The sequence below is a fragment of the Crassostrea angulata genome, chromosome 2 (assembly GCF_025612915.1).
Source record: "Crassostrea angulata isolate pt1a10 chromosome 2, ASM2561291v2, whole genome shotgun sequence".
Taxonomy (NCBI): Eukaryota; Metazoa; Mollusca; class Bivalvia; order Ostreida; family Ostreidae; genus Magallana; species Magallana angulata.
This window is the reverse complement of record NC_069112.1, coordinates 71,378,711-71,404,494: the sequence shown is the minus strand read 5'-3', so window position 1 is coordinate 71,404,494 and position 25,784 is coordinate 71,378,711. Positions and strand designations below refer to the sequence as shown.

General features: G+C 33.1%; 2 pseudogenes; both read right to left on the bottom strand.

Moving 5' to 3' along the window:
• Nucleotides 1-7,653: 7,653 nt before the first annotated feature.
• On the bottom strand, nucleotides 7,654-12,754 carry LOC128171103 (uncharacterized; annotated as a pseudogene).
• Nucleotides 12,755-18,116: 5,362 nt separating this feature from the next.
• Nucleotides 18,117-25,237, bottom strand: LOC128174824 (uncharacterized; annotated as a pseudogene).
• Nucleotides 25,238-25,784: the final 547 nt, after the last annotated feature.

Here is a 25,784-nt window from a genome sequence, read left to right as displayed (position 1 = left end):
ATTATTTACAATGAAAGAGCCAAGAAAAATGATACATGAATATTTCGCATAACCAATTCAATTTCAATAATTAGTTTGAAAATATGCACTTAATTTGAAAATAAATAAATCTATCAAGAGGGTAGGGGGTTATGCTTAAATAGTCAAATATGATCTATGATAATTGATTGTACTTTTTTTATTATGTAGCTACCTTTAGGGGTCTTGGCCAAGAATGAAAACAAAATGAATGACATGATCGAGATACTCAGATATCTACAAAAATATGTCCCAAATGCAAGAACTTTAGAGGAATTAGACAATGTGGATGTGCGGTAAACATGCATAGAAAGATATAAGCAATTTTAGAGATAATGATTCGGACACATTAGTTTGTTGCTGTTTTTTTTTTATTATGTACCAGTATTTATTGAAAGAATTGTATTTACTTGTGTAGTTTATAAATTAGGGATGACACAAGTGCTGAAATGCGACATATACATGTAGGAGGTGATCAATTAACATGTGAAAGAATTCGAGGAGCTTATATGGCACGATTAGATGATACCATTTCCTCCTTAAATAACTGATTCATTTTGTTATACAAAAATCAAATGCATTTTTTATAAAAATATATGATGTGAATTTTCACTCAAGAAATTTAACAAGCATTCACAAGTTTTTTGACAAGTAAAGAATTCTTTATAAAACACAACATATTTAAGAATGTGATCCATATTTCTTTCAATAATGGTTATATTGAAACGCATACCAAACCACTATTGAAATGATTTATTTCAATAGTGGTTATAAATAATGCAAACCCAACCACTATTGAAATGATTTATTTCAATAGTGGTTATAAAAAAATGCATATCTAACCACTATTGAAATGATTTATTTCCATAGTGGTTATAAAAAAAATGCATAACCAACCACTATTGAAATAATTTATTTCAATAGTGTTTATAAAGAAATGCATACCCAACCACTATTGAAATAATTTATTTCAATAGTGGTTTTATTTAGATAGTCAGGGCTGCGTTTTACAAAAGAACTTACGACTGAAGACCAAATTAATGAATGCTAATTAATCAACTAATCAATGATTTATTCTTATGGCAGGAAAGTATAATTTTGGGAATGGAAATATTTTTAAATAAATGGTTTAATGTCAATTTTGTTCTCTAAAGATCATTTTATGAGAATGTAAATATTTACGACTTTGTCGTAAGTTCTTTTGTAAAATGCAGCCCAGATTACTAAGTGATCCTAATAATAAAATACATCCTCAACCGCTATTTAAATTACTTCTCTCTCTCTCTCATATATATTATATATATATATTGAAATAACAATTATATATAATTTATAAAAAAAAATATCGAATTACTATTTGCAAATTGATACTTGAAATGAAGTACATCCACGACTTATACAAAAAAAATATCATAAATGTGATGTGTAAAATGAAATTTATTGCCAATACTGCACAGTTATTCTTGTACTGAAATACATCTATACAATTACGATTATCATAATATATTTCAATAAAGATTATTATAATGATATATGTTATATACTATTTTAAATGGTGTTTGTATTTCAATAGTGGTTGCAAATTATTTCTCATAATAAGCTTCATAACCCACCACTATTGAAAAAATTTATTTCAACAGTGGTCGTAATAAAACTCATTATCAACCACTATAGAAGTAATTTATTTCAATAGTGGTCGTAATAAAATTCATCATCAACCACTATTGAAATAATTTATCGTAATAAAATTCATCACTAACCACTATTGAAATAATTTATCTTAATATTGATGTTTATAATTACATATATCCTTAATTGATTTATTTTAATATACAGGGGGTTTGAGTTGAAGTTCCGGTAATTTCCAATGTGTTAATTCTTGTACAAATAATTTACAATTTTCACATTATATATCAATAGAAAGAAAAAGGTAAAGAAAAGAATATGAAAACAATTCTATACATCATTCTACACAACAGTAAAAATCCGAAAAAAGGTACGTTAAATTGATAGTCTCGGTTATAATTACTGTATAATATAAGTCTTTAATACTTTTATTGTGAATTTGAAATCAATCGTTTGTTCGAGAAAAAAAAAATTATTTGCATTTTAATTTGCGTGAATTGGTTATATATTTTTACACACCCGTGAAAATTGTAACATTATACCATATTTTCTTTTAGTCTTGATTATTAATACGGTAAAATATGCAAGTATAATACCTACATTTTGTATCTGATATTGTTCGTTAGATAAAGTGTTTCTTGTGTTACAATAGTAATAACAAAGTAATATTTCTAAGAAGTTCATTCTCGTCTACAATTAAAAAAAATAATTAAACATTAGTCTTTAAAAGTGTTTGTAAAGTGACTCTTAAAATGAAATACATCCCAAACTACTATTGATATAATTACTTCGATAGTAGTTGTATTTCAATAGTGGTTGCAAAGTGATTCTTCAAATGAAATAATCCCCAACCACTATTGAAATAATTTATTTCAATAGTGGTTTTATTTCAATAGTGGTTGCAACATACATAGCAGTTTCTGTTGCCAACAGGTTTGGGTTTTGTTTATATGTGTGGACTTTTGGGACATGTTTGACTTCATTTCGTTAACTTCTTTTCGGAGGTTTACTATTTCGTTCTTAAGTTCTTCAACAAGAGGCCCAGGGGCCACATCGCTCACCTGAGCAAAAATTGCCTTAATTCTGATCAAATTAGCATTACAGTATCAAAATAGCTTGACAACTGAGTACAGTAGATCTTGCTAAAACAAATTGAAAATCTGCCAATTTTTATCAACCTCTTATTTTTTGGTAAATACCAAGCCCCTTTTGTTGTTGTACCTGTAAGAAGATTTGTCTCTATTCCTATATACCCCCCCCCCCTCCCCCCATTTCATGGCCCCATTTTTCTTTAGGGAATCATGGTTTCATCAGACTTAAATCTGCATAACCTTTGCTTTCACACTAAGTACTGAGTTTTGAACCGAACACTTTCCCAGAATAGTTTTAAAGATTTTCTCTTCATATTCCTATGCAAAAATTCAAACCGCCATCACGGTCCCGCCCTACCACTAGGGACTGTGATTTTGCAAACTTGAATTTACACTACCCGAGGATGCCTCTACACAAGTTTAAACCCTTTCTGGCCAAAAATTCTTTAAAAAGAAGATTTTTAAAGATTTTCTCTATATATTCCTAAGTAAAAATTCATCCCCCATTGTGGCCTCACCCTACCCCTGGACTATTATTTAAACAAAGTTGAATCTATACGATCTGGGGATGCTTCCACTCAAATTTGGGCTTTCCTGGCCTAATAATTTTGAGAAGAAGACTTTTAAAGATTTTCTCTATCTATAAAAATTCATCCCCCATTGTGACCCCGCCCTACCCCCAGGGACCATGATTTGAACAAACTTGAATCTACACTTCCTAAGGATGGTTACATGCCAATTTGAGATTTCTTGGCCAAATATTTTTGAGAAGAAGATTTTTAAAAGATTTTCTCAATATATTCCTATGTAAAACTTGATCTCCCAATTGTGGCCCCACCCTACCCCCGGGGAGCATGATTTGAACAAACTTGAATCTACACTACCTGAGGATGCTTTCATTTCAATTTGAACTTTTCTGGCCTAATAGTTTTTGAGAAGATTTTTAAAGATTTTCTCTATATATTCTTATGTAAAACATGATCCCCCTATTGTGGCCCCACCCTACCCCCGGGAACCATGATTTGAACAAACTTGAATCTACACTATCTGAAGATGCTTCCACTCAAATTTGAGCTTTCCTGGCCTAATAGTTTTTGAGAAGACTTTGGCTCAGGTGAGCTAAAAAAGGTTAAGTTTACAATGCAATAAGTTGTTAAAGTTGGTTTCTGGAAGAAGAGACTTTGAAAATTTTCTTAATAAATATTGAAATTTTTTTTAGTTTTTTAATCTTTAGTTTTTAAGATATGTGTACAAACATAGAATTGTGAGCAAATCTCTGTATCTTGCTTATAATTCGAAGCTTAACACTCAAATATGGTTAGTAAATAGAAATTGTAAACAATTATATAAAACACAAGAAACATGCACTATAACAAAGAACACAATTTATTTTTTCGAAATGAATCATATATATACATGTACATGTATATACCTACATATTTCCGACAGCGATATCAAACTCTATTTAAACTGAATAAACTCGAGAAAATGCCGAGCATCTCAACAAAACCTATTGCATTAATATACCATTACGCAAAATATAATGCCGAATTACCGATAGAATGAATTGTATTTCAGTACTTTTTGATACATCAGATTTTGCTTAATTTGCGCAGGTAAACAGTTAACTGTTTGATTTACCGAAGTCTCTGTTTGATACGTAAAAATCACGAAATACAGACGATAGTTCCAAGGTTACAAAGCATAAATAATGAAAACGAAACGAAAATCAGAACAAGCTAACACCAACGTCATGTGTGAAAACTGTCAACGCATTGAAATATTTAGCCTCAATTTACTTCACAAAATCGGCACAAATACATTTTGCATGTTTCAAAACTCTCCCTTCATTCGCGAACTGTTGCACAACAAGCAAATTCATCATAGTCAGATCGACCCTTTTTCGTATAATGTCATGGCTGCTTTAAACAAAGAACCTCGTTTTAGATGTATGGAATACGAGTCTTGGTAAAATGGGTACGCAAACCTGGGCCGTGGCAAAATAAAAGCCGGGGCAGATCGGCAATCGTCAATTCCAAATACGCATTATTTTGCAGCAATATTTACAGCAAATACAAATATACTGGTCCATCAAATATCCTGAAATTTTAATGAGATTGGCAGATTAATAACTGCCAATCTTTTGTTTTGCCCAGGCCAAGTCTTGTCTACCCATTTTACCGAATGCCGAATCCGAAGCTATTAAACTGATTGAAACACGCCTTTCCTTTATTATTATTTTCGTAATAACTCAGATTTGAAACATAATTAGACCTCAATTTTTGCAATTTATATTTTCCTTCCCATAAGGATAATTTATGCTAAACAACGTTGAATTGGAATCAGTAGTTCTTGAGAAGAAGATTTTTTAAAATGCAACCCCCTTTTTTTACAGTTTCAAGGTTTTCTCCGCTTTGAATACAGATCTGACTTTTATTTCTGCAATTTATATTCGCCCTCCCATAAGGATGCTTTGTGCCAAATTTGGTTGAAATTGGATAAGCGGTTTTAGAGAAGAAGTTCAAAATGTAAAAAGTTTACAGACGGACAGACAGACAGACGGACGGACAGACGACGGACAAAAAGTGATCAGAATAGCTCACTTGAGCTTTCAGCTCAGGTGAGCTAAAAACCTGAAGAGAATCTGAAGATGTCACTTGAACACTTTCAGACTTATTCGTTTGCAATGGTCTTAAATGAGACTCTGCTTCTAGCATTTTACGATCTGATTTTACAATTGCTTCTAATTCTACAGCATGCCGAATCTGATCATTGAGGTTTAATGGCCTTGCTTGTTTTACCCGTAACCTCATATCGGAGTCTATAAGAGCATCTATGAATTGCTCCTTTGCCAAAGTTTCTCTAACATCTCCTGGAGCTGTAGGATAAGCTAGGTTTAGTTAGCCTTCTTATTGACTGTCCGAGCTCTGGCAAAGTTTCTGTTGCTTTCTGTTTGCGTTCCCTCAATTGGGTTCTATAGAGATCGTTTTGATTTGAGGGTGAGAATCTTTCTTCAAGGGCAATCACTAAAAGTGCATAATCGTGTTTCTGAAAAACACTAAAACACCCTGAGCCTGATCTCTCAAGGAAACTGCTAAACAGAGTCCCTTTTCTCGCTCATTCCAGTTATTAAGCATGGCACATGCATCAAAATGTGAACGATAATCCAACCAGGATCCTGTGCCATCAAATGTTGCAGGTTTGATATGTGACTGAGACTTTTTATCTCCTAAGTCTCTTGTATTCTTATTTTCATCCACTGCATTAAACCGACCAGATTTTCTGCGATTTGTAATGTTACTTTCTGGTTCGTTTTGTGATAATGGGGTTGACGCAAAATCTTGGTCGTATTTGTCATAAGGCGACCTTGCACCCGGCATCAACTCATCTTGCCATGATACTTTTGCAGTAGGGCGTGTTTTAGGCTTTACATCGCCGTGATAGTCTATAACTGAAGAATCCGACACAAATCCCGAATCTCGTGGTTTTTTATTCGTTTGTGGCTCATGAGTGTCAGAGTTAACTTTATCTATAGCACTAGCGTTATGAATATTGAAACTTTCATTTTTTAACTCTTGAAGTTTTTGTTCAATAAAAGATATCTCTTTGTCTATGTCGTCTATGTTAGTCATAGCTACGTTTTAGATAATGCCACCATAAAATGTCATAAACAATCGTCGATAAAAATGAAACAATTACATGGACTTTATTCAACAAATTATACAACCTCTTAACTTCACTAGCATAAAAACATCTAATAAACTGAAATTTACTTCATATCTATTTCACGGCGATCACTACGTTTGAAATAAAACAAGAGATTTTACTTGATATACAAACACCGCTGCCACCAAATTTGTAACGGTTTTTCAAGTTACAAATAATAAGTTTATAATTCGTGAATTCGCTTAGGTTTCCTTCCTAAGAATCAAGTAAGAATCAACAAATACAACGAAGACTTCAACTGCCAACAGAACACGCAGTAATAATAAGATTTTCCTAGGGCCTACCTTGGCTATTTGATTGTAGAACAACTAACAAGAATCAAAATACAAAATTAACCTATAATCAACTATCCTTAGACTGTGGATTTAAACAAACAATTATGTTTGCTACCACTGTGCTACACAACCACTATCAATTCACCAATACACGGTCAGTCGAAAGTCACCAAGACACAATCAAAGTCACAAAGACACTATCAAGTCACTAAGACACAAGTTACAGAAGCACGGTTAAGAACTGAGTGGTCTAGCTAACAATTCTGTTGCTTTCCGAGACAGCTCAAATCCCTGTTCTGTAGAACTCTAACCGAAGAGTTTCGCCAGAAGACCGGTTGAGTCGTTCACCGGCAGAAGACTGACTAAGAATGATAGGGTGGCTGTATAGATACCCTGCAAGTTCTCACTGATTGGTCTAATCATGCATCATTTCTATTGGGTATACTGATTATCACTGATTGGTCAAAAATGGAGGCATCTGATTGGTTAAACACAGGATACATTTCAATCCGGAAGTAAAATCATTACACTGGCATTAACTTTTCGCACCTGCTCTATATGCTCATTTACCACATGGTGCATGACTCCAAACCAAATGCCCTGAAAAGAAGGACAGGAACATTGTTAAAATGCTGTTTTACTCATATTTAACCGATAACTGATGATATGAAATCTAGTTAACTAAATAATCAAACTTACAATAAACTCTTCCTCTGTATTTGCAACGGAGGAACAGAACAAAAAATGGTTAACTATATCCCTTGTCCACTGTAATATTGGTTTTTTGGATTTTTCTTGCCCAGCCTGAAAATAATTATAATGTAACATTTAGTTTATCAACTTCATTTTTTTATTTTCTCAAAATCATCATTCTTATATTAATAAACTGAATTGTCTTACCTTTATTATTTTTTTCTCTAGTTTTTAGACCCGTGACATATGTCGAAGGAATGCTTAATTTTTGGGTAATATTTTTCTGAAATAAAAAAATGTTGGTACAAATGACATTATTATACGAGGGGTGTTCGGAAATTATTGAGACAAATCGATTATTTTCTTTTCTAAGTGACGAATTTTGGTGAAAATTGGCATAGACACTGAAGAAACACCAACAAATAATAAAACAAAGTAATATTAAAAGAATATTTAATATTTTGCTTACGACAGTAGATAAACAAGTCGGTGGACGGGGTACCCGGCGCAGCCTTGAACTCGGAGATTAAATACACTTATACATCTACTTTATAAGTGTCCGTAGAATTACAGTTAATGATAAAAGAAATCAAATTAAATATGTTCATTTTGCTATTCTTTGCGACCAACTGTTGATTAAGTTTCACTGATGTTCGAGTTGAAATACGGATATGGTACACATATATTTACCAAACAATAAAAATCTGACAACGACTTTACATTGAATTTTGACGTCAAGGCGGCGCAACGAGAACCATTAAACTGGTGGAAATCTCAGAAGAAGACCTTTTAAAGCCACGCAATTGCGTAAAAAACTATACGATGACAAGACAGGGTATAGAACTTCAGTTCATCATATTTTTTTTCACTGATTGTTTAACTAGAATTAGGCCAAAGGGATTAATAATTAACAACTTTTGACACACTAACTGTTGTCAACAGTTCTAAAATATGTAAAAAAAAAAAAAAATGACTGCAGGAGACATTCACAGTAATTAGACTTTCGGGTAAAAATAACTCGATTTTTTTCTCTAAAAAAAAAACAAGAATGAGAGAAAATATCAATGATGACATCTTGAAATTAAAACAAAAGATGAGAAATAAAGAACAATTCTTATTTCAGTTCGTTTGTAAGGTGTTTAAAACACGGGAGCAATAAGAAGCGTTAAAATGACGTTGCGGAAAGTTTGCGGTTGCGCCGGGTTACAGGACGAAGGCACGTTGGTCAGCTTGCTAGGGATGATCTATTCATGCCATGAACAAGAAACTGTTCACATTAATAAACTCTATCCTGATTTACGTTTTGGTAAAATTTCAAGAGTTTATCTTTTTTACTAAAAGAATAAGAGAAAATGTCTCAATAATTTCCGAACAACCCTCGTAAATGTACTACTAAATAAAGGCAAAAGTATTTTTTTTTAATTGAATTGTACTGGTATACCATGTTAATTGTATTTCTAACCCGAACTAATCCCCTTAAAATGATTTTTCCGAAAGCACTTACTCATTAGTGCTTCAACCTGCACATGTGCATCTATTACAACTTCCACTACATGTAATCTTTTTTCTAAAAGAAACTGCAGACCCTTTTGAAAACATGCTTTTTCAAGGATAGCATTCTTTCTTCCTGTCATTCTCTTGTCAATTGTCACTAGGCATAGTATTTTATGGGTCTCATTTTCCATAGTGTACGTGCAGTACTGTGCAGAGTGACCTGGACTGTCCATGCAACCATCTCCTACACAAAAAAAATTTTTAGACGCATGTAGTGGAAATATTTAAAATTTTAACACATTAACATTTGTATATATTAAGAAGACTAAAGTCATTATTATAACAAAATGATTATTAAACTTACAATTCAATAATGGTCATTCCATGTGCTGTGCCCTGAACCTGAATTCCTTCCTGATATTTATTTCCAGGGGAAATTCCTCCAAAGCTTGAGTTCTGATTTTGTATGTTTTTGATGGTGAGCAGCTTTCATTTCTTATGATGATGTGACTCTCCACCATTAAACTCTACATCTGACTGATGAGGGTGATCACCTACAGAAGAAAATATAAACCGAGTCATCTTCATTAGACATCAATTTCCGACAACTATCGCCCTAGTTACCATAGTCAGAATTCTCACCTGGTTGTGATTCTATAGATTGCAAGGCCCAATTGAAATCTTCCTGAAATGCTTGCAATGCTCTCCTCAAAATATCTGAAATTGAAATATTAATTAAATCCTTTCATGCATGGTAAGCGTTTTGAAAGAAGATTCATCTGAAAAAGTTTTGGAGAGTTCATTCCTTAAATAGCCAATAATTTGAAGCTCAATATTCATTATTTTATGGGAGCAATTTGTCGAAGCACATAGTATTTTAGAACAAATGCACTTTCATGTGTAGTGTAATTACTAGTTGTCTCATGCAGCTGCAACACCCCCGGCATAGATGGCAATTCCGGTATGCCAAGTTGAATGCCTGAGCCCCTGGTGAAAAAGTGTACATATAGGGGAGATTTCCTCTTCCACTATGTAGTAACAGTCCGGGGGTTTAACACAGCGATAAAACGGCGACTCTCCCTGGGGCACAGGTTGCAAAGGGGCCTAGTTTATGCTGAATGTAACTAAGTGCTTTTCGTCCTCCTCCTCAGCAGGGGGTGACGATTGGGTTGGCCGAACAACAGCTTTGTCATCTTCTCCTTTAGGGAGTTGTCTAGGCATTGACATGACTTCACTCTTCGCCTGTGACGAGGGGCAGGCGGTGGTGAAGGTGCCTGTGATGCTGCTTCCTGCGGATCATGTGTACATCGAAGGGCTGAAAGCTCGCTAACTCTCTTTTGTGGATTTCAGGAAATGTCTTGTTATTCTCGGTCATTTCACCTATAGCGATAATACCGATCATGTAATAAAGCGTTATCAAAGGCTTTGGTGCTTACATATACAGTGATCTTATCAACATTGGTTGCATAAAAAAACACGAGACGTATTTTTATTTGTTAAAACTGTAACTGTACTTTGCTTTATTATATCCTACTGTTATGAATTTATTGTTACATAATGTATAAAATGAATTGTTTATTATATGTAAAATGCATTGCTTTTAAAACTCATGGGGAAGAAATATAAAAGGGTTTTAAATTTAAAAAAAATAAGTCTTAAAAAAGAATTTGAATTTAACAAAACAAGATTTTAGTTTTCTAAGTGTCCTTTATTAATTAAAAAATAATGAAAAAAGGTTCAAGTTTTTGGCATATAGAGAATAAATACTGGAATAAACCATATGAAATGTGACAATGATACACACTTTAATCTGATATACTGTATTTTTGCCTCGTTAGTTTTCATCATAAATACTCTTGACATAAAGTATGTTCAAACATAGCACTGCCATGATCTAAATTTTGAATACTTTTCAAGATGTACAATGAGAGAACATACCCCAATCTTCAACTTCACTGGATGTTGAGCTTTACTGTTGAGCATCAACATCCACCTGTACAGTTTCTGCTTTCAAAATCAAATCTTTGCATTTAAAAACTCTAATCGTAATAATAGGTAAATTCTATATTTGACAATAAAAAATATTATTATATTCTGTCAAACTTCAACTATAACAGAAGTTCAATTGATTTGAATTTTACATATAGCCTACTAACAGATAGAAATATTACAAAATAAATGCTAAGCTAAATTTTTAGATTTTTAACCAATTATACAGTTACTAAACAGTCATTTTGTAGAGAACAAACACACATATGGATAAGGAAAAATTATACGTCATATAATATTCAAACCTGTAACTATCAACCCAGCTGATACAGAACAGTTTTCAGATGGACCACTGACTTCTCTGACAGTGCGCTTTTCTTTCCCTGTGTCGGCTTCACCTTCTATTCCATATATTGATACTGGAGATATAGTGCTCAGAATCTAAAACATGCATGCATAAATTAACAAATGTAAGTTTGATAAACTGGTTGACAAAAAAACTGTGCCTCATATTTCTACATGTATTCCTTTTTCTAAAAAAAATGCAGGCTCTTTAGAAAACATGCTTTTTCAAAGATGGCACTTTTTCGTCCTGTCATTTTCTTGTCCATTGTCACTAGTATTTTAAGGGTCTCGATTTCCATAAACGTGTACGTGCAGTACCATGCAGAGTGACCTGGACTGTCCATGCAACCATCTCCTACACCAAAATTTTTTTTAGACGCATGTAGTTGAAAGGATTGTAATTATAAAGGGTCAACGACATACTAAACTTATTTATAAAAGCATTTGACTATACTAACCAAGAACAACAATATCTTTGCCTCTGAATTCTTCAAAAATTTAATTTGGTAGTCCAAATTTCTTCAATTGAAAGGGTTACATATGTTCTTTGGATTTTAACAAATGAAGAAGACAAGATAGGAAGCTTCAGGAACTTAGCAAACAGGGTAATTTTTTGGAAGTTGTTTCCAGAGGCCAGTAGTGCTGTTGAAAGCAACACATCTCCACTGTGGACCCGCCTGTTTAGAAGTAGTTGCGAACACCCTTTGTGAACCTCATGATTGTTTGTGCAGACCTGAAATGAAACTTCGATACGTAGTTTTGAAACCGGAAAGGAGATATATTATAATATATACTTTTTATTGAAATATTTTTAAAGCAAAATTAAAAGTTGATTTACCCATCTTAGGTACACTGCTGAAGATACAACTTCTGATAAAATTTACACCTCAGCCTCTCTCACACTGCAAATTCTAGGCACTTTAGTTTCTGCCAAGGCAACCAGTGGGTTTAGATAGACGATGGCTGGGCGATCGTTAATTAGCTGATTTATCTCATTATGACTTCGGATCACTTGCACTTTACACTCAGAATGTCTACCTACACTTTCTTCCTCCTCTTCATTTTCTTCTGGTTCCTCTGAGATTATGCCATAATCAAGTCCTTAGTAAAACTTCAAAATTGAATTGTTATCTTTTGGATAAACAAATATCTTGTATTTATTTCTAATAATCAACTATTTTTTCATCTGTACCTAAACTTTGTACATATTATAACAATTACTTAAATGATAGATGAAAGCTAGGCTCTTCATCTTCAGAGGAGTCATCCTGGTCACAAGTCAGTTCTGAGGCACTCAATGTAATTCTACAATAGAAATTGCATAAAATATTGAAATCAATAGAATTAATAATACATTTAATAATGATTTAATTAAGAAACAAGTGAATCCAATTTAACAGAGTAATGCTTTTAGATACCTAAAAGGATCCATAAACTGTCTGAAAGTTGCTTAAGTCTTTTCATCCTTGGTTGTGTAAGTTCCTCAATGCCTGACATAGCACTTTCTCCACTGAAAATGGTTTGTTATTATAAGTTTACAAAATCATTTATATAATCCTTGATTAAATATTTCTCAAAATTGAAATGTCACTCAAGTGCAACATGTATAGCTATTAAAAACTTACTCTTTTCCAACTTCATCTGGTGAAATGTCTAATAATTCAGATTTCACTACACACATTTTCTGTACAACTGATGGACCAGGCGTTGACGTAACACAAGGAATAAATTCATTTCGCGCAGGTACTCTGGTCTCATTTCCTTGAACATCTTTGTAACTAAAAAAAAATAATGAAATGCAAGTAGGCTATTTTCCACCGATAAAATTTCCCTTTCCGTACCTCACAAAGTTTACACTACCGAATGACTGACGAATATTTTTGTTTACTATGTTCATCTACAGCAACAATCACTGAAATCGGGTTAATAAACATGGGGGACATGACGAACTGAAGTGTTTAAAAATATTTCATGCAACGATCTTGAAGACAATGGGCTTATATACATTATATATAAACAATGTTTACACTTACTTATCAAGTAGCATCTTTGCAAGTTCGACATTTGTTTTCAAACACAAATTCGTCCGTAATTCCTTCCATCGATCATTCTGATCTCCGATATAGATTTTGTTTTTGTTAAGTCTGGCATTTGCTTTCTTTTTATTCCTCTTCCTAGCGGAATCCGTTACTTTTAACTTCGCTCCACGTTTTCCCGACATCTTTTTTCATCTCCTCCGACTATCTACGCATGCGTACCCCAGTGTCCGAGTGTCTGACCTAGGGTCACTTGCATATTCCTGAATACGTCAGTGAAATATTGTCTTGCGAGACAAAGATTCTCGCTGAGCATATTTTCACGTATTAAACGAGTTTTAGACTTAATAGCAGGTAGCATCATTTTGATATGTTATGTTTTAATGTGGCTAAATTGTTTAAGAGTTCTTTTGGCGATTTAAAAAAAAATACCGTCGCCGACAGCCTATATTGCTTTAACATTTCTCAATTTGATATCTACTGTCCAGCGTGTTTAAAATATCATTCTTGAAATACATGAATCAATCTTATTTTGGCTCTTCAAATCCTTCAGAGTTGTATATGTTTCTATAGTATCTAAATAAACGCCAAGTCTAGTAAAAAGTACAATTTTTACGTACATATTTTCAGTAACCTATTGCTTCATCACCCAATCAAACTTTTTAAAATGATTTTGTTTGCTGTTAACAACCTGTACATGTATCTTTGAAATCAGCATATCCGTTATTTCAAAAAAAAGGGTGGAAAATCTAATTTCTACATTGATGCATACTAAGTACATTGCTTTAAATTCTCTTGTTCAGAAGAAAATGGTTTTTAACGGGGACTTCACACAGTAATGTTAAAAATTATAATAGTTTAAATAACTTTATTCTGACATTTTTTATATTATCTCTACCTTCCATGCGATTTGAAATAAGAAAGAATAAAATTTTACAAACAATTCCAACTTTTTCGGGATTCGAACCCAGTCAAAAATATAAGACACGGTTTTAGTCTATTGTAACTGCGTTACCACTTGACTAATCTAGACATGAATTAAGTACGGAACATTTAATACGTCGTTTTTAGACTTCAAAGGTATTAATGATTTTTTCCAAAAATCAGGTTTATTAAAAATATGCCTCTTTGAAACAAAAATCGGAAATGGCAGATTATAAGAAATTGTCTTACTTAAAACGTTAAGGTTAAATTATTTTTGTTTCAAAGAGGCATTTTTTCACAATGATGAGGATTCCCTTTTTATATGGCGTGAATTCTGCCATATTTGTCTGTGTAACCATTTTAAAATTTATGTCATGGTCTTAAAATAGATCCAGTGTTCTGTGATGTCACACTTTTTTGTAAGACTTTGAATTCTTTAAAAATTGTGCATGATAGTTTTATTTATTTTATGTGAATATAATCACATGGATGTAATTAAAATTATTAGTAGGTTCAAGATATTTTCGCACTTAATTTTATACTAAATTTCCAAATTTTTATATATTTTATCTATGCAAAGGGGAAATAACTCTTTTTCTGACTTTTCTCTCAGTTGTATGTCTAAATGCTATAGTTTTTTCCTATTCCAACGATTAATTTTAAAATATTTTTGTAATTTTAGTTCTCTGATAAAGTTGACATTAAAATTAAACAAGAAAAACAAATTTCTGCCTACAAGATTTTACTTTTAACAAAAAAAAAATTTTCTAATGCTAAATTATGCTTTAGTTTATGTTTATCTGGCATCTCAAAAAGTGTGATGACATTTTCTAACATTTTTTCTAACAATTGATGACATTTAAGTCTATTAAGTCGAAATCAGTTCGGTTTTCAACTTTCCTCAGATAATTTAACGAGTATGGAGCCACCTTAAATAAAATAGTACAAATTTCCCTTAAAATTCCACACCGATTTATGTACAACGTTGCATGGGAAAAAAAAAAACATCAAATTCTGTAACTTTTATTTTTCTATTTTATCTGCAACTCCTTTGGGGAAAATTAGCATAGAAACTGCAACACCTTCTTTCATGTTACTAGTCTAAGTTAGTCTAACTAATAACAAAGAATTGAACAGAATAATAAAGATTTGGAACGTATACAAATACAAAAAAATCTAGAATTGTAAATAAAGAAAGTTAACACTGAAAAATTATAATAAAAATTGTCAGAATTTCACTGTAAATATATATATATATATATATATATATATATATATATATATATATATATATATATATATATATGAGTAATACATTTACAAATTTATGTATCGGATGATATATTTTTTTATTCAATTGTTTGAAAGAAAAACCAATAAAATCGCAATAACCCCTCTCTTTGCAGTAACATTAGTGAAAATACCGGTATCCAAGCAAATGCCTTTCTGTTCATAAAACTTTGAATATCTTTCTAATAAGAGTCTTGACAGATGCAATTAGTTGTTTCAAAAACGCAACTCCATATCAGAAAATTGATCCCATAGGACTATGATTTTATTCAATAACCTTGTTAATTTACTAAACTCCCACAATATTACCATAAATACCATACTATGTAAACATTTGTAAAAAAAGAATATTTAATATTGTAAACAATTTTAAAATTGCCAAAACACTACAATCATATCAGTCGTTTTAAATTTCATTAAAATTAATCCCCTTTAGTGCCACTTCATCCATCAACTTAAACTTCTTTTAAAAAAAAGTTAAATTCTTAATTAAAGGGGCATGGTCATGATTTTTGTCGAAATTTATTTTCCCAGTATAATGTTTACAAGGCAACCAAAATTTAGGTGTCAATTGTTGAGATATAAGCGAGTTACAGAGCTTACAATTCATTGCTATGTAAACAAAGCTTTTGATTACATTTAGTACGTTGGAGTGAAAACACTAGTTTTAGACCGAAAATAAATATGGTAAACGTTAAGATTTTTATACAGACCGAGAGCTACAGATTAAGAATACGACAAGTCTCGCGCTTGTGCGCATATCATACTGAGTTTAAATATCATTGTCCGAGTCCAGGCTTTTTACCCCCTCAGGAAACAACAGACAGTCAACAAACAAAAAAGCCTCGAATTTTCACACGAGCCGAGGCCAAATCAAGCATGTATTAAACTGTTTAACATGTTGTTTTTTATCTTTTAAAAGATACAGTCCCTGTTGCTGGCAGGAAATCTTTAAAATCGAAGGGGAAAATAGGGAATTATTTTGTCTATAACATGATTTGTAGTGAAACTTTGGAATTGTACTGGTTTGAGACCTTCATTCAAAACGGAGAAAAAAATGATATTATGTACGGGTTAACAAATCTGCAGACCTTCGCAAATTGTTAATTTATACCTTAGAACATTATTCACGTTTATCAAAATGAATCAAACACATATGACCTAGAATCATATAAGTAATTTTACATTTTAAACACTATCCGTCTTAAATTTATCAGCTGAAAATTGATAATTTTTCATTATAGTGGAAAAAAAACAAGCGACCTAATTAGGATAGAATTAACAATTTGTGGATGTTTAACTACTTTTCGAACTTTTCTGGCAACGTTTTTATTTCCGAATTATTTTTAGGTATTACGAATTCATTGTGTATGTTTTGTTTTCTCTATTGTTTATGATGTATATTGATCAGTAAGATTTAAAAAAAATTATCCCTGAATGCTTATATAATGATAGAAGGTTTCATTTAAGGTGGAGTAATCCTTCTAGCGCCTCTCTCACAGGTGAATGAAACGTGACACCTGTATTCTGATTGTTATCTATAAACGTATTTGAATTCGTTATTTATTCATAAAATCATTTTTTAAAGTCTCGGAAATCCCTTGGTGGGCATGTTTGTTTAATAATGAATGCCAGGGTGTATAATTGTAAGGGCTTTCACAATTCGTAACAGAAAAAAAATTCACCTTTCTTTATAGATTGAAAAAACGCATTTTGTACAAAAATATCTTACACTATACTAAGGGTTGAACTTCCGATATTCTTACGTTGGGATAAATGTCTTACGGGAAAGTTTGTTTTGTACATCAAAAAGGGAGTATGCTAAAATCATATTGACAAACGGTTAATAGTACGATTTCCTAGTAGAGAAGTTTTGATGATGTATAACATAAGTGCAATTTATAAACCACTAAATTTTCATCGGTGATCTAGACATCAGTGAAAAAGGTAAGTTTTTTTAATCATGATAAACTACTTAATGATGAGAAAAGACAGGCAACTCTACAAACTATACATGCACTGCGAAAATTTCCGTTAATCCATTAAATACATGATATCCTCAAGTTCTTCTTCAATGTTATCAAATCTCGACTGTAAGTCTGTTAAGCGTCTTTCAGTTTCTTCTTTCTCTTCTTTCAACTCTTCTTGTCTTTGAATCATCTTCAATAAACTATTGTCAATGTCAATCTTCATTTCTCTCTTCTTCATCTACTTCTTCCTCATCTCTTATCTGCTCTAGGTCTTCACAAGAAGTACCCACTTCTTTGGTAGATTTTAAGGGGAGCTTGGGATAACTGTAATTTTATTAAAAGAAGTTTTTTTTTAAAAAAAAAGGAAGGGAGTTACAATGATACATGATTTTATATTTTGTGTTTAAAAATTAGTGAAAATTAAAACAAGGATAAACATTTGGTAGACAAAATGTTTATTTTTTTATTGGAGGAGAATGGCCTAGATTTGTAAAAAAAAGTTTTTTTTCTATTTTTTCTCTACAGTAAATTAATTTTTTTTAAATTTGCTTTAAATAAAACACCAAACCTAAATGTGAGATGTACACTGTTATTTTCTGTGAATTGAACCGAAAGACTGCTATTTTCTGTCAAGTTACTTCTAAAAAAAAATGAAGAAATGAATATTTAAAAAAAAAATTAAAAGGTTAAATAAAGACAAAAATAAATTTTAAAAAATCTGCACAGATGTAAAAAAAATAACTACTTACATAATAATTACTTCCATCTTTTTGGCGGGTAAAATTAAATTGTTCAGATCTGCTGAAAAAATGAACTTGTCCTATCAGGTCCGTAAGTTTCGGCGGGGGGATAAGGCCCCACGTATGTCAAGTTGGCAACACTGGTAAAAAAATGAGGAAAGTATCCTTTTTTCAGGGAGTCGAGCTAAAATGCTTTTGGCAGTTTCCCGAGGGCCATGGGCAGAAAATTGAACGAGTCCAAGAATCTGATGTTCAGTTTACCGACGTTGAACATCTGAATCTTACTGCCTCTGTAGATGACGAAGGACGGGCGAATGGTCTGCGAAATCAGGTATTGAATGAAAAAGCAGCCGTCATAAGAAAGGTTGTGGAAGAAGACCGTAAACCCCTTGTGCGTGTCACTGAACATACAGATCCCCAGATCGTGCAAGGTCTCGAAGACTCGTTCGCGTCTCCCACATGTGTTGGTACAGGGTGGTTTAAGGTACTTCTTGGTCTTCTTATCGATCTTGGAACAAGCGGAGCATCGATCTCCGCAATGCGAAAACGTGCTGTCGGAAGTCAGATTTTCCTCCTCGCATTCCGAACATGCGGTCTGACACATAGCAAAAACGAACGAATGTCTGGCTTGCCCGCAGTGGGATTTCTGACAGTGCTGACAGAGGCGACAACTCGCACAGAAGTGGTCTTGACAGCGGACACAGTCAGGGTCGGGTGAGGGAGCGTACCCAAATTAGCACTGCACGATCTCGTCTCGCTGGGAGGATTCGATGTCGGCAAATATGTATCGTCGTGGCTCTGGCGGGGAGACCGCGTGAGCTCTGACGTAATAGAGGTGTTCGGGTTCGACATACTGATGACAGGACGTGCACGTGTAATGTCCGCAGCGATGATCTTCTGGCTTTCTGTCGGAGATGTAAAAGGTCTGCAGACAAAAGGGACACTTGTATGCGGTCTGACAAGGAACGAACCCCTTGTCAGTGAGTGTTTTGTGTCTTCGGTAACACACCTGGGAGCGACAGGTCCGGTGACATTCGGACGGAGTTTTCGACCCTTGCGGCAGTCATACGACTGACACACGCCACAGTAATTCACGCAGTGGTGACGGTAAGGTTTCTTAAATGGCACGAGACAGTGCTGACAAAAGTAAGAACTGGTGAAAAATCCAGTGATGTTAGGAATGGCGTGAACGTGTTCCTTGTCGTTTATGTCTTCGTGGTACAGAAAAACTTTCTTGCGTTCTTGATCGTGGTAGGCGCTGATGTACGAAAACGTATCCCCCATACTTGCACTAATGACATATAAGTTTATATTCAGTAATTCTTCCAGGCGAGGGATGCAGGCATAAGTCAACGGTTCGTCCGCGACAATCCCTAGGGCCTCGCAGACTCGAATCGTCAAGAGGTCTTGTGCCCGCTGATGATTAGCGCGTAGATCGTTATAATACCAGATTGGACACACCCCAAAATGAATGAGCATTTCTCTGGTAGTGAATGTTGGCTGTCGCCTCTGGAATTTGCGGAACTCATCTGGATGAAGCTCACAGGCGCCGGCGAGGGCAACAAGAGTAGCCCGAACAAGACAGATGTTGTCGTCGTTGTAGATCGCCACAATCGAACGCTTTTTGGCAATCTTAGGAGCCAAAGTCGACATCTTGCGCCCTTTGCCCCCTCGCGGATATCGGATAGCTCCTACATCGACCCGACATGAGGATTCAAAAGCCACATCCTCATTACTATTAAGAACGTGGGTCAAGGTTTCCAGCACGGTGTCCGTATTCATGTTTTCCATTGGACGGAAGGGAACGAACACCGGTAGGTCAAGTCCATCGTTGTGAATGGCCACACGGACAATATCTCCAGGACGAAGGTCTCTTTTGACTTGATCTAGCATTTTTTGGAAAGCTTCCCTGAGAAGGTCGAACACCTCGTTCATTTTTTCTGCTCACCAAAGAGGCGGTCGTTGAAAGTCAGTTCGTATGAGACTTCTTTGACCCCCACTGTCTTGAGAGCCTTTTACTTAAGCAGACGGATGTTGAAATCGTCCCTCCCGCCTCCAATTTGCACTGTCGAGTCCCGAGCGAAGGAAGGTCCTGGTAACTCTGTAAAGTCGAAGGTGTCCAAGTTTTCTAGAAGTGATTAATCTCCGTGAAACGAGGACTCCGCGATGTCATGAAAGTCACATCCATGGACCGCATCTAGCAAGTCATCACCTTCGGCAAGAGTCACCTCGCTCCAGTCAATGTCTTCCAGATCTGTGAACAGGTCTTGTTCCTGGACATCTGATCTAAAAAAAAAAACCAAACAAACATAAAATTTCTATTGATTATCTATAAAACTAAACCAGCTCTAAATGAATATTTAAATAAAATATCAAGGATGTAAAAAAAAAAAATTGATAAGTTGAACTGAAAATTAGCCTGTCACTGAACTAAGTGTACATAAAAATTAGTCTGTCACTGAACTAAACATTTATTTTTTCCCCTCTCTTTTCATTTTAGAACAATTTTAATTCTTGTTTTATCTTTAATATGAATTACTTGGTATTACATTTTGGTAGGAAGTTTTATTTATCTAATATTTTTTTTTTGATTATGTGTTTACTATTTTCAATGACAAAAAATACCTGTATTTTTTACATATTTTCATTTTTTTTAAAATAAATTTCAATTTAGAAATTGAAGACCTAATCGATACAACGCAACAAGTACTGTTCTAGTTTGTAAAAGACCTAGTCGTTACATTGCAAAAAGCACTACTCTAGTCTATTTGGTAAGTCCTAGTCGTTACAGTGCAAAAACCACTGCTTTAGTTCTTTTTAAAAGTCCTAGTCGTTACAGTTCAACAAGCACTACTCTAGATTTTTTTTTCATAAAGAACTCGCGTTGTAGTGCAACACAGTGTTACCGATTCTTTTAAAGAAATGATAATGCAGTCAATCTTAAGAAATGTTTCGATTACAAATGTTGCATAAAAAGAAAACGAAATTCTCCGGAGAGGGTAAAAAACTACAAAGAATACAAAATGTAAACAATCTCAATATGAAACAGACACAAAAAAATATGACAAGAGTGGGTTTCCATGCTTTTAAATTTTAACACATCTCAAAGAACAGCTTATTCCATCGAAATCATTTCCATGAGTTAATAAACAGACATTAAAATACTGTATCCCTAGCATGTTTGCAGATGCAAAAATTAATCAATTGCTGCAAACACAATGAACGACCAAAACAAAGACAGACAAAACCGCGCCAAATTCTCATCGACTCAATATGACAGTTAAAAAATCATATATGACTAGAAAACGAGTGTTATGCATTGGCCACACATCGTAATAATGAGAAGACACAAGACTTACTACATAGGTGGCTTTAAATGTGCTTGGAAATATGAGTCATCACCCCAAAGCAGAATTTTTTTTAATTATTCAAACCATTGCTCAGTCTCCAGATGTCTGGAACTATAGATACCAGTTTTTTTTCTTTCAAGCAATTCAATTGCAATATACACAACTAACAATGCAAACACTTTTAAAAGATATTTATTAATTTTAAAACATGTCCATTTTCTCCTCCTGTCTGGGGGGAAGGGGACCTCTGTTAATCTGAAATTAAATCAAACAAAATATTGCTAAATTCATAGGAAAAAAATACATTTTATTTGTTTTTTTTTTCATTTATGTCTTTGAAATATTTGTTTGTTTATTTAAGTTAAGAAATTTATTCAAACAAAACACTGTTAAAGTCATGACAAAAAAAAATAAAAAATTTTTTGAAGTTATATTTAATTTTTTTGTTTGTTAATTTTATCTAAGAAATTTAATCAAAGAGAATACTTTTAACTTCATGACAAAAAAAAATATTTTCAATCATCAACATAGACTTACTTTTCCAATCATTTCTCGGGCTCCTCGGGCTCCATCGCCGTAGTGGAGGTGCTGGCCGAGGCCATGCTTGTATTTCCCTCAAGCGATCTGAAATTTATTGTACACAAACCTCATCATTAAGTTAGAGAATTTTTTATCTAATTCATTCACATTTATATATATATATATATATATATATATATATATATATATATATATATATTCGTGACAATAATATTCCCATTATATCTATCTTATTTTCAACCTTAAATGTAAACTTACCCAAATACAGTGTCATCCCTATGTAAAAAAAAATTAATATAAACCAAATAAAAAATAAATAAATATAGAATTAATAAATAAATGAAAGAAAAAAAGAATAAAAATAGACTATCTAATGAAATAATAAATAAATATTTGTTAACAAATAACTGTATTTCATAATTCTTAAATTACATACACGTAAAAATATATCTTTATTTTTCTCTTTCTTTTTTTTAAATGAAATCGAAATTATATCAAATAAAAACTCACAGCAGTTGTCTCTCGAGACTAAAATAAAATGATTAAAAGACAGTGTTAAGAAAATGTGCAAAATTGGTTAGATAATGTTATACATAAAAGCATGAATAAATAACGTAAAACATCCAAAACCATGACAATTAAAAATGACATAAATATCATACAGTTAGTATTTGATATAACAGATATTCTATGGTGATTAAAAAAGACATACATGCCTACTGTCCAGAACACAGTAACTCTCCGTGGTTGAACTACGGGAAAAAGGAGGTAAAATTTGGAACTAAAAAAATCTATATATATTTAAAATTAAACCAAATGAAACATGTAAATTTGTTACGTAACTTACTCATCGCTAATTGTAACGATTTCGATCCTTTTCCTGTTAAATAAAGAAAAATTGTGTGATTATTTGTATTCATTCGAGCAAAAAAAAAAAATTTTTTTCATATATAACCATTCAAACATTTTAAAAAAACATAACTCAGTGACAAAAATATTTTAATTTAATAAAAAAAGAATCATACTAACGTTGGACGAATCGGCGCATTGGGGGGTAATCTAAATGAACATGAGAAATTAGGGTCACATTATATTTACTGCATACCACAATGTATAAATTACGAATTTAATATTTAAAAGGATAAAATCAACATTAATTTACTGACCCAATCGGCACCGACGGAGTGGAGGGAATAAAGTTAAGAATATATGAAAAAATTAATATATACGTATATTTCTAAGATCATTTACAAGAAATTGTGTTTCATTAAATATAAAATGTACTAACAGGTTTCCCCTCCTCTTCTTTGACATCGGCGTGCTATATATGTACGGACAGAATATGAAATGCTATTAATTTTGAGTGAAAGTTGAGTGTAGAATTTATTATATCTGAACAATAAAACAATTGAAACTTTTATTTTTGGGGGAAAAAAAACTAACCCTGGCGAACATCCCGGTGAGGAGCTGTACGTCCTCTTTCTGGATGCCAGTGGGATACTTTACATATGGGGGAAAATGATGATCAATTTAATTTTTTTAAGTGTAAATCATAAAGAATAAAAATTTGGTTAAAGTAAACAGAACGGAGATTAAAATCATATACACTGGAGAGTACGTTTTATTTCTAAAAACCACACAAACGACACTTACGAAGAAAGAAGTGGAGTGGCACACTGCTCCATACTTAAACCAAAAAAAAAAAAAAATGAAAAGACTAATTTACAACTTCGTTCTACATTCTATTACAGAAGACATTTTCACACAAAGTTGCTTCATATTTCAAGTTATCCTTAAGTTTACTTTTTTTACTTTACAGTTGTGAAGTTCTCATTGTAATGTGTGTTTTAAAAAAAAATTGACTCACTTGTAGCTAACTTTTTCAGTAAAATCGTGTTATTTTTTGTTCTATTATCAATTACTCACGGACATGGCAGGTCGTCCAAGTCGCTAATCGCTTGCGCGAGATTTCTCATAGTAGTGGTATATATGGTGCTCTACAACACACTTTATAGTTATATAGTAAGACCCGCCCAATTTACTCTATATTCTTACCAATTATGGTAATAAGATGAAAGGCTTTCTCTATATATTAATACCAAAGGCTCACAATAGTCCCACCCACTCAGAAAGGCTTACTCTATATATTTATACCAAAGGCTTATAGGAGACTCCGCCCTCTCGAAAGGCTTACCCTAGGCTTACTCTATTACTCTACTATCTGTCAATTTATCATTTAAAATCACAATAGTCTCCGCCCACTCAGAAGGATATTCTATTTATCTATATAAAAGGATTATAATAGTGTCACCCTTTAGAAAGCTGGCTTATAGGAGACTCCGCCCTCTCTCGAAGACACGTACAAAGAATGATAACTCTTAGCAAATTTCCAAGATCAGTTAACTCCGTCAACCTTGATGATTTCAATCATCGGTTAGAAAACAAAACAAAACAAAATAGCAATATAAACGAAATATATATTACATATAGCTACACATATCACCAAGAAGAAAATGATCAAATTAAAGGCACTTTATTCTGGAATTGGTCCGTAGTACTTCTCACCACGACAAATTCGAAATCTCTCTATCCTTGTGAAGTTCAAGCTATACGAGAGTTCGTAGAATGTAACCCTGATCAAAGAGAGATAACTCTGTACAAAATAAAGTCCATCCACAAATACTAAATATAAATTCACTATATACACAAGTAGTATGAACAGAATTCAAATAGACATAATGTTTTAATTTTGCTTCTTTATGTCCGGAATGAAACCATAGTACTTTTTTCCAGGGAAAGGTTCCAATTCCTCATCCCAGTTCTCACCATCTATCTGAATATCCTTGTATTTTGGGAGAGAGGTATAACCTTTTTTGGTACACATATTATCCCGCTCCAGCCAACCTTCATGAATCTGTTTTTCTTTACAATATCTGTAATGGTCACTACCATCCCCTCTTTTAATTTTGTGACTGTGGCTAAATTCACAAGATGTAAAGTTTTTTAGAAGAGCTTTGTTATTTTTTGCACATTTAATTAGATGACGTGACAGTTTTCCTTTTCTACTGACATGAGTTTTGTCATACGGACAAATGACTTCCTCATCGGCAGAATTTCTGTAATAATCCATATTCTCTTAGTATATATAAATGCAATCGTAGACTCCTAATTACGACTTTAATGCTTATGGGAAGAATTTTGGAAATTCAACAACTTGTTGAAAATGTTTACTTTTATATACTGTCAACAATGAAAATGTATTTTGAATGAAAAGCTTTATTCTCACATATCCACATCCATTTGTCAGTCAATGACCAGTCAAGGACAGCTAATATGATGTTAAGAACCTTTTTGGTTATTGTACACCTTTATAGGTAAATATTCAATACCCTAATTAAGGTCTTCCGTTTCCAACGGAAGACCTTACTATTATTCTGAAAAATTTTCAAATTTCTTATTATTTTTTTTTTTCTTCTAGACGCCAACTTTGATCCTTAATATCTCGCTCGTTTGTTCACCGATTGTTTTGAAATTTTCAGGACTGATAACATGCCGCGTGCTGTTGTCGTTGCATATTTTAGTTGAGGAAAATCCCCATCCGGTTTTGAGTTATTCCCCTTTTAGTAAAATTTAACGACTTCTTTTGTCCAGGGGGGTTTAGCTATAACGATGACTGG